Below are 6,165 nucleotides of genomic sequence, written 5' to 3'. Positions count from 1 at the left end.
CTTGGTGCCTGGCTTTCTTTTGTGCCTTTAGCCGTCATGCTGGGCCCATGACACCAGCACAGCCCCACTTCCCCGACGGACGAGGGAGGAGCCAGCTTGAGTCCTGGGCGGGAAGGGTCCCCGGGGCAGGGGTGCTGCACCAAGGGTTTCCTGGGCAGGAGCAGAGGCTGGCGGCTCACAGCGGCTGAGTCACAATAATGAACAGAGCAGGCGAGTCTGCCCAGGTGCCTGGTTCTAAACCCGAGCGAGAGATGCCAGTGGCCAGTGGCATGAACTGCTACAGGGCTCTGGTGCCCTCCCCTCTCTTTGGGGCCAGGGACCCTGAGGTGACCCCCAGCGGGGCCAGATCACTGGGGTTCCACGCTGGTCCTGCTGTCAGCCCTCCCCGCAGCAGTCGTGGGATACTTCAGGTGCATCGAACTTTTCTCCTCGTCAGAATGAAAATGGTGACTGAACGTGTGGCTAGCCTGGGGAGCGAGGCAGCAACCCTTTAAACATGCTGAAAGTGACAAGCTGTTGCTGCAAAGATCCTGGGCTTTTGGAGAAAGACCCGAGTTCACGTTTGGCTTTGTTCCCACATGACTGCTGGCGAGGTCACGAACCCACACTTTTCCAGAGGGCAAGTGTGCTCAGTTGCTCAGACGTGTCCAACTCTTCGTGACCGCGTGGGCTTCGAAACCTGCTGTGAATCACCAGCTCCTCGAGTCTGTCTTCCCAGTGGTTTACTTGGATGGGATTATCTATCAGTACTGATGAAGCTAAAGCTTCGTCCTGCAGCAGTTCTTCAGGCCAGCAATGGTGCCCTGTGTCCCAGGGGGGTCTTCTGGTAGGTCTTGTTCTGGGGACGTTCCTCGAGGGCTTGTCCGAGTGGCCGGGGACAACAGCCATGGAGAGAGAGAGACAAGCGTGTGGATCATTCCCAGTGAGAAGCGCAATGACGGAGGGGCCCGGGGTGTGGCTGGGCGAGGTGAAACAGTCTGGGGCGAGGCATCGAACACTCCTGGAAAAGGATGGAGTGCCTCGGATCCACGCGGAGTGGGGGTGGGCTCACTCTGGTTGGCGTCTTTTCTGAGTTTTGTCCCCCTTCTTTCCGGCTGACCCTGTGGAAAGCCTCCGCATCCAGCCATCCCTACCCAGGGGGCTGTTACTGGGTGTTGAGGGGGAGGACCACTGCTCCCATCAGGGTCTCTGCCTTGTGGTCAGTCTTTGGGAACCATGACATTGCATGGCCATCTGACCTCAGCAGAATGTGTAGACCCTGAGAACTCAGAGCAGGAAGGGACCTTCTGAGGTCATCTCGTTTAAGCCTTTCCCAGGCAGGAGCCAGCTCGGGGCTGACAGCTCGGGTCATGCATGCTGCAGGGGTGGGGACGGTTCCTTCTGCAAGGACAGCATCTTGTGCTTGGGAAGCTCAGATTCTGTGTGGTTTCGTTTCAAGTGGAAATCTGCTCCTGCGGGTATAATTTGATTCAATAAATCCTTGTTTCCCTTACTAGCGACCAGGGTTAGCCCTTACCCTGGGGCGGGATGTGGGGCCCTCCACGGGCTCAGCACAGCAGGAACTTGAACTGTATTCGTGTGGGTGTGTGTGCATGCTGTCGCTTCAGTCATGTCCAGCTCTGTGACCCTCTAGGCTGTATCCCCCCAGGCTCCTCTGTCCACATGATTCTCCAGGCAAAAACACTGGTGTGGGTTGCCATACTCCTCCAGGGGATCTTCCCAACCCAGGGATCAAACCCGTGTCTCCTGCATTGGCAGGTGGGTCCTTTAGCCCTGGCGCCACCTAAATAAGCCTGAACCTTATTTAGTCAGTACTTATTGAGGGCCTACTGTGTGCCAAGCTGAGCCCTGAGGATGCAGCAGGGAGCAGGGTAGATACCAGCTCCTGCCTCAGGAGCTGAAGTGTGGAAGGGTGTGCAGCTAGGGTGGGGTGGGCAAAGTCAGTGCAGACAGAGCAAGATCTGGGCGGAAAATAAGGCCATGATGTACTAGAAAGATGCAGGAGGGGTGGGCAGCTTTGGAGGCAGAGGGATTTTACTCATGAATCACACATCCCCCCGTCCCTGTGGGCCTGGGAGGGCCCCGTGGCTTGGCCCAGCAACGGGCTGAGGACAAACAGATAGGGTCTCGTAAAGTGAAACTTTGAAGTCAGATTGTAGATTTAAGCCCACAGCTCCCCTGCTGACATGGGCGTGCCTTCACTAACACATGTGCAGGATTCTGATTTTCTGCATATGTAGAATATAGTTCACGATTTCCTCCAAGGTCACATTTCCTCCCACAGCTGCACACCCTTCCACACTTCAGCTCCCGAGACAGGAGCTTGTGTCTACCCTGCTGCCTACTGCATCCTCAGGACTCAGCTCGGCACACAGTAGGCCCTCAATAAGTACTAACTTCACCGTTGTTTAAATGCATTGGCATTGCACCAGACAGCCAGAAGGAACACACCAAGAATGATGGAACATTTCACGGGACCTAGGAGTTGTCTTACAGCCTGTCCATACTGTGGACAGTTGAGCATCAGAAAGTATCAGTTCAGTTCAGTTCAGTCACTCAGTCATGTCCGACTCTGCAACCCAATGGACTGCAGCACGCCAGGCCTCCCTGTCCATCATCAACTCCTGGAGTTTACTCAAACTTATGTCCCTCGAGTCAGTGATGCCATCCAACCATCTCATCCTCTGTGATCCCCTTCTCCTCCCGCCTTCAATCTTTCCCAGCATCAGGGTCTTTTCCAATGAGTCGGTTCTTTGCATCAGGTGGTCAAAGGATTGGAGTTTCAGTTTCAGCATCAGTCCTTCCAATGAATATTCAGGACTGATTTCCCTTAGGATGGACTGGTTGGATCTCCTTGCAGTCCAAGGGACTCTCAAGAGCCTTCTCCGACACCACAGTTCAGAAACATCAAATCTTTTGCACTCAGCTTTCTTTATAGTCCAGTTCTCACATCCATACATGACTACTGGAAAAACCATAGCCTTGACTAGACAGACCTTTCTTGGCAAAGTAATGTCTCTGCTTTTTAATATACTGTCTAGGTTTGTCATAACTTTTCTTCCAAGGAGTAAGCGCCTTTTAATTTCATGGCTGCAGTCACCATCTGCAGTGATTTTGGAGCCCCTCAAATTAATGTCTGCCACTGTTTCCACTGTTTCCCCAGCTTGCCATGTGGCCTTGCCATGTGGCATGCGGGATCTTAAGTTCTCTGACCAGGGATGGAACCCATGCTGTCTGCAAGGGGAGAACAGAGTCAACCACTGGGCCACCAGGGAAGTCCCTCGTTTAACATTTTTGCTTACATAATTTCAGAGAGTCCCTTGGACCGCAAGGAGATCCAACTAGTCCATCCTAAAGGAAATCAGTCCTGAATATTCATTGGAAGGACTGATGCTGAAACAGAAACTCCAATCCTTTGACCACCTGATGCAAAGAACTGACTCATTGGAAAAGACCCTGATGCTGGGAAAGATTGAAGGTGGGAGGAAAGGGGGATGACAGAGGATGAGATGGTTGGATGGCATCACCGACTCAATGGACTTGAATTTGAGTAAACTCCAGGAGTTGGTGACGGACAGGGAGGCCTGGCATGCTGCAGTCCATGGGGTCGCAAGGGGTCAGACACGACTGAGTGACTGAACTGAACTGAATTTCAGACTTAGAGTAAATTTGCTGCAATGGTATAAGGAATTCCTATATTAACCCTGATCCCCATAAACATGAACATTTTACCATATTTGCTTTATCCTTTCTACCTTCTCAATATAGATATAAATGCAGATATTTAGATGTAGGTCGATCATATAGATAGAGATCTAGCATCTGTCTATCTGTCTGGATAATTATCTCTTTCCTGAATCCTTGAGAATAAGTCGCATACATTATGCCCTTCTATTTTTAAGTATTGTTTCCTAAAAACAAAAACATTCACTTCCATAATTTCAGCACAGGTGTCATTACCAGGAAACGACACTGATACAATAGCATTATCTAACCCACCGGCCTTAACTCTATTTCCCCAGTTGTCCAAGTAATGTCCTTTTACCCAAAGAAATGCACTGACATCTTGTCACGTCTCTGCAGACTCCTTTAATCTGGAGCAGTTCTTCAATCTCTCTTTACTCGTCGTGACGTTGATGTAGAAGAATACGGGTCAGTTATTGCCTAGAATGTCTCAGCTTGCCTTTGTCTGACGCTTCCCCCATGACGGGATTCGGGTTGTGGATTTTTGGCAGAAGCCAGGTATTCTTCTCAGTGCGTCTTATCAGGAGACATATTGCGTGGATCTCTCCTACTTCTCAGGATATTTATTTGTTTTAATATTTAGTTAAACTGTTGTCGATCATGTTTGTCCACTGAAAATGTACCTCTTCTTTCTAAGTAAGTATCTCATGGGGGAAGGATTTCTATGTTTAGAGTTACCTTTCCAGCAGAAATAGCTGGAAAACTGGGCAAAATGTAGGAAACAACTACTTTAGACATTAGAATAGAGGCAAGGCAGGTCTGTGAACCTTAATAAAAGGGAGACAAGTAAGGTAAACCCTACCATCGCCTAGGCTCGCTGCCTGGGCATGAGTCCTGGACTGGGGAGCAGCTTAAATAAGGCCCAGTGGTCTCACTGAACTGAGGAGACAGAGCTCAGAGTTTGAGGAGGTCAGGTTAAAAGCAATAAAAAGTATCAGAGTAATTCACAATTAACTGCCTGCCAGAAAACTTCTTTCAAACCATAGGGAAGACTCTTGAGAGTCCCTTGGACAGCAAGATCAAACCAGTCCATCCTAAAGGAAATCAACACTGAATATTCATTGGAAGGACTGATGCTGAAGCTGAAACTCCAATCCTTTGGCCACCTGATGCAAAGAGCTGACTCACTGAAAAAGACCCTGATGCTGAGAAAGAAGAGGGCAGGAGAAGGAGGTGACAGGATGAGATGGTTGGATGGCATCACCGACTCAACAGACATGAGTTTGAGCAAGCTCTGGGAGATACTGAAGGACAGGAAAGTCCAGTGAGCTGCAGTCCATTGAGTCACAAAGAATAGGACATGACAGCGACTGAACAACAAAAGAAAAATGCCAACACTCTTTAAAGGAATGCAACAAAATTTGCCCAATAACGTAAAATTCTTGATATCTAGCATTCAGTTAAAAAAAAAAAAGTTACCAGAAATACAGGGCAGAAAGATGTGACCCATAACCAGGAGAAGGATCAGTCAGTAGAAGCAGACCAGCAAATGACAGAGATGGTGAAATTAGCATTCCACAAGACAACCGACCTGGGTGCTTTAAAAATATTCGTGTTATAGATGACTGTTCCAGATTAAAAGCCTGACGAGACATGGCAGCCGACTGCCACCAAGAGAAACCTATGATTTCTAGTGGAACTTGGAGTAAAAATAATACAAACAAAACCCCTATAAACAGCATAATAATATTTGGGGAAATTTGAGTGTGAATGACAATATTACTATTTCAGTGTTAATTTTCTGGAGTGTCCTATAGAAGAATATATTTGTTTCTAGGAGATAAATTCTGAAATATTTGGAGATGACATGTCACAATCCCTCCTTGGAATTTATTTTTAAATGGTTCAGGAAAAAAGTGAAAGAAAAAGCAAATGTAGTAAGATGTCAAAAAAAAAAAACCAAGCAAACCTTCTTGAGATTCAGCAAATGTAATTCACATCCTTTACATCGTTCATCGTCATTGTTTAGTGCCAAGTCCTGTCCAACTCTCACGACCCCGTGGACTGTGGCCTGCCAGGCTCTTCTGTCCATGGGATTATATAAGGAAGATTAAGCTGTAATGTGTATGCATACTTAGTTGCTCAGTTGTATCCATCTCTTTGCAACCCTGTGAACTATAGCCCCCCAGGCTCTTCTGTCCATGGGGTTTTCCAGGTAAGAATACTGGAATGGGTTGCTATGCTGTCTTCCAGGGGATCTTCCCAACCCAGGGATCAAACCTGCCTCTCTTGTATTGCAGGTGGATTCTTTCCCTATTGAGACACCAGGGATGCCCAAGCTATGATAGATAACTCTAATATAGTTATATAAAACAATTATATAGTTTTCTACATGAAGTTCAAATTTTAAAAATGGTATTGAGTGATAGCCTCTTTCTCACTGCACGTTGTCACAAACTCCAGTCCCATACAGGCGGGACA

Source organism: Cervus canadensis, chromosome 21, assembly GCF_019320065.1.
Source record: "Cervus canadensis isolate Bull #8, Minnesota chromosome 21, ASM1932006v1, whole genome shotgun sequence".
In the NCBI taxonomy this organism is placed as follows: Eukaryota; Metazoa; Chordata; class Mammalia; order Artiodactyla; family Cervidae; genus Cervus; species Cervus canadensis.
This window is presented reverse-complemented; position numbering follows the sequence as displayed.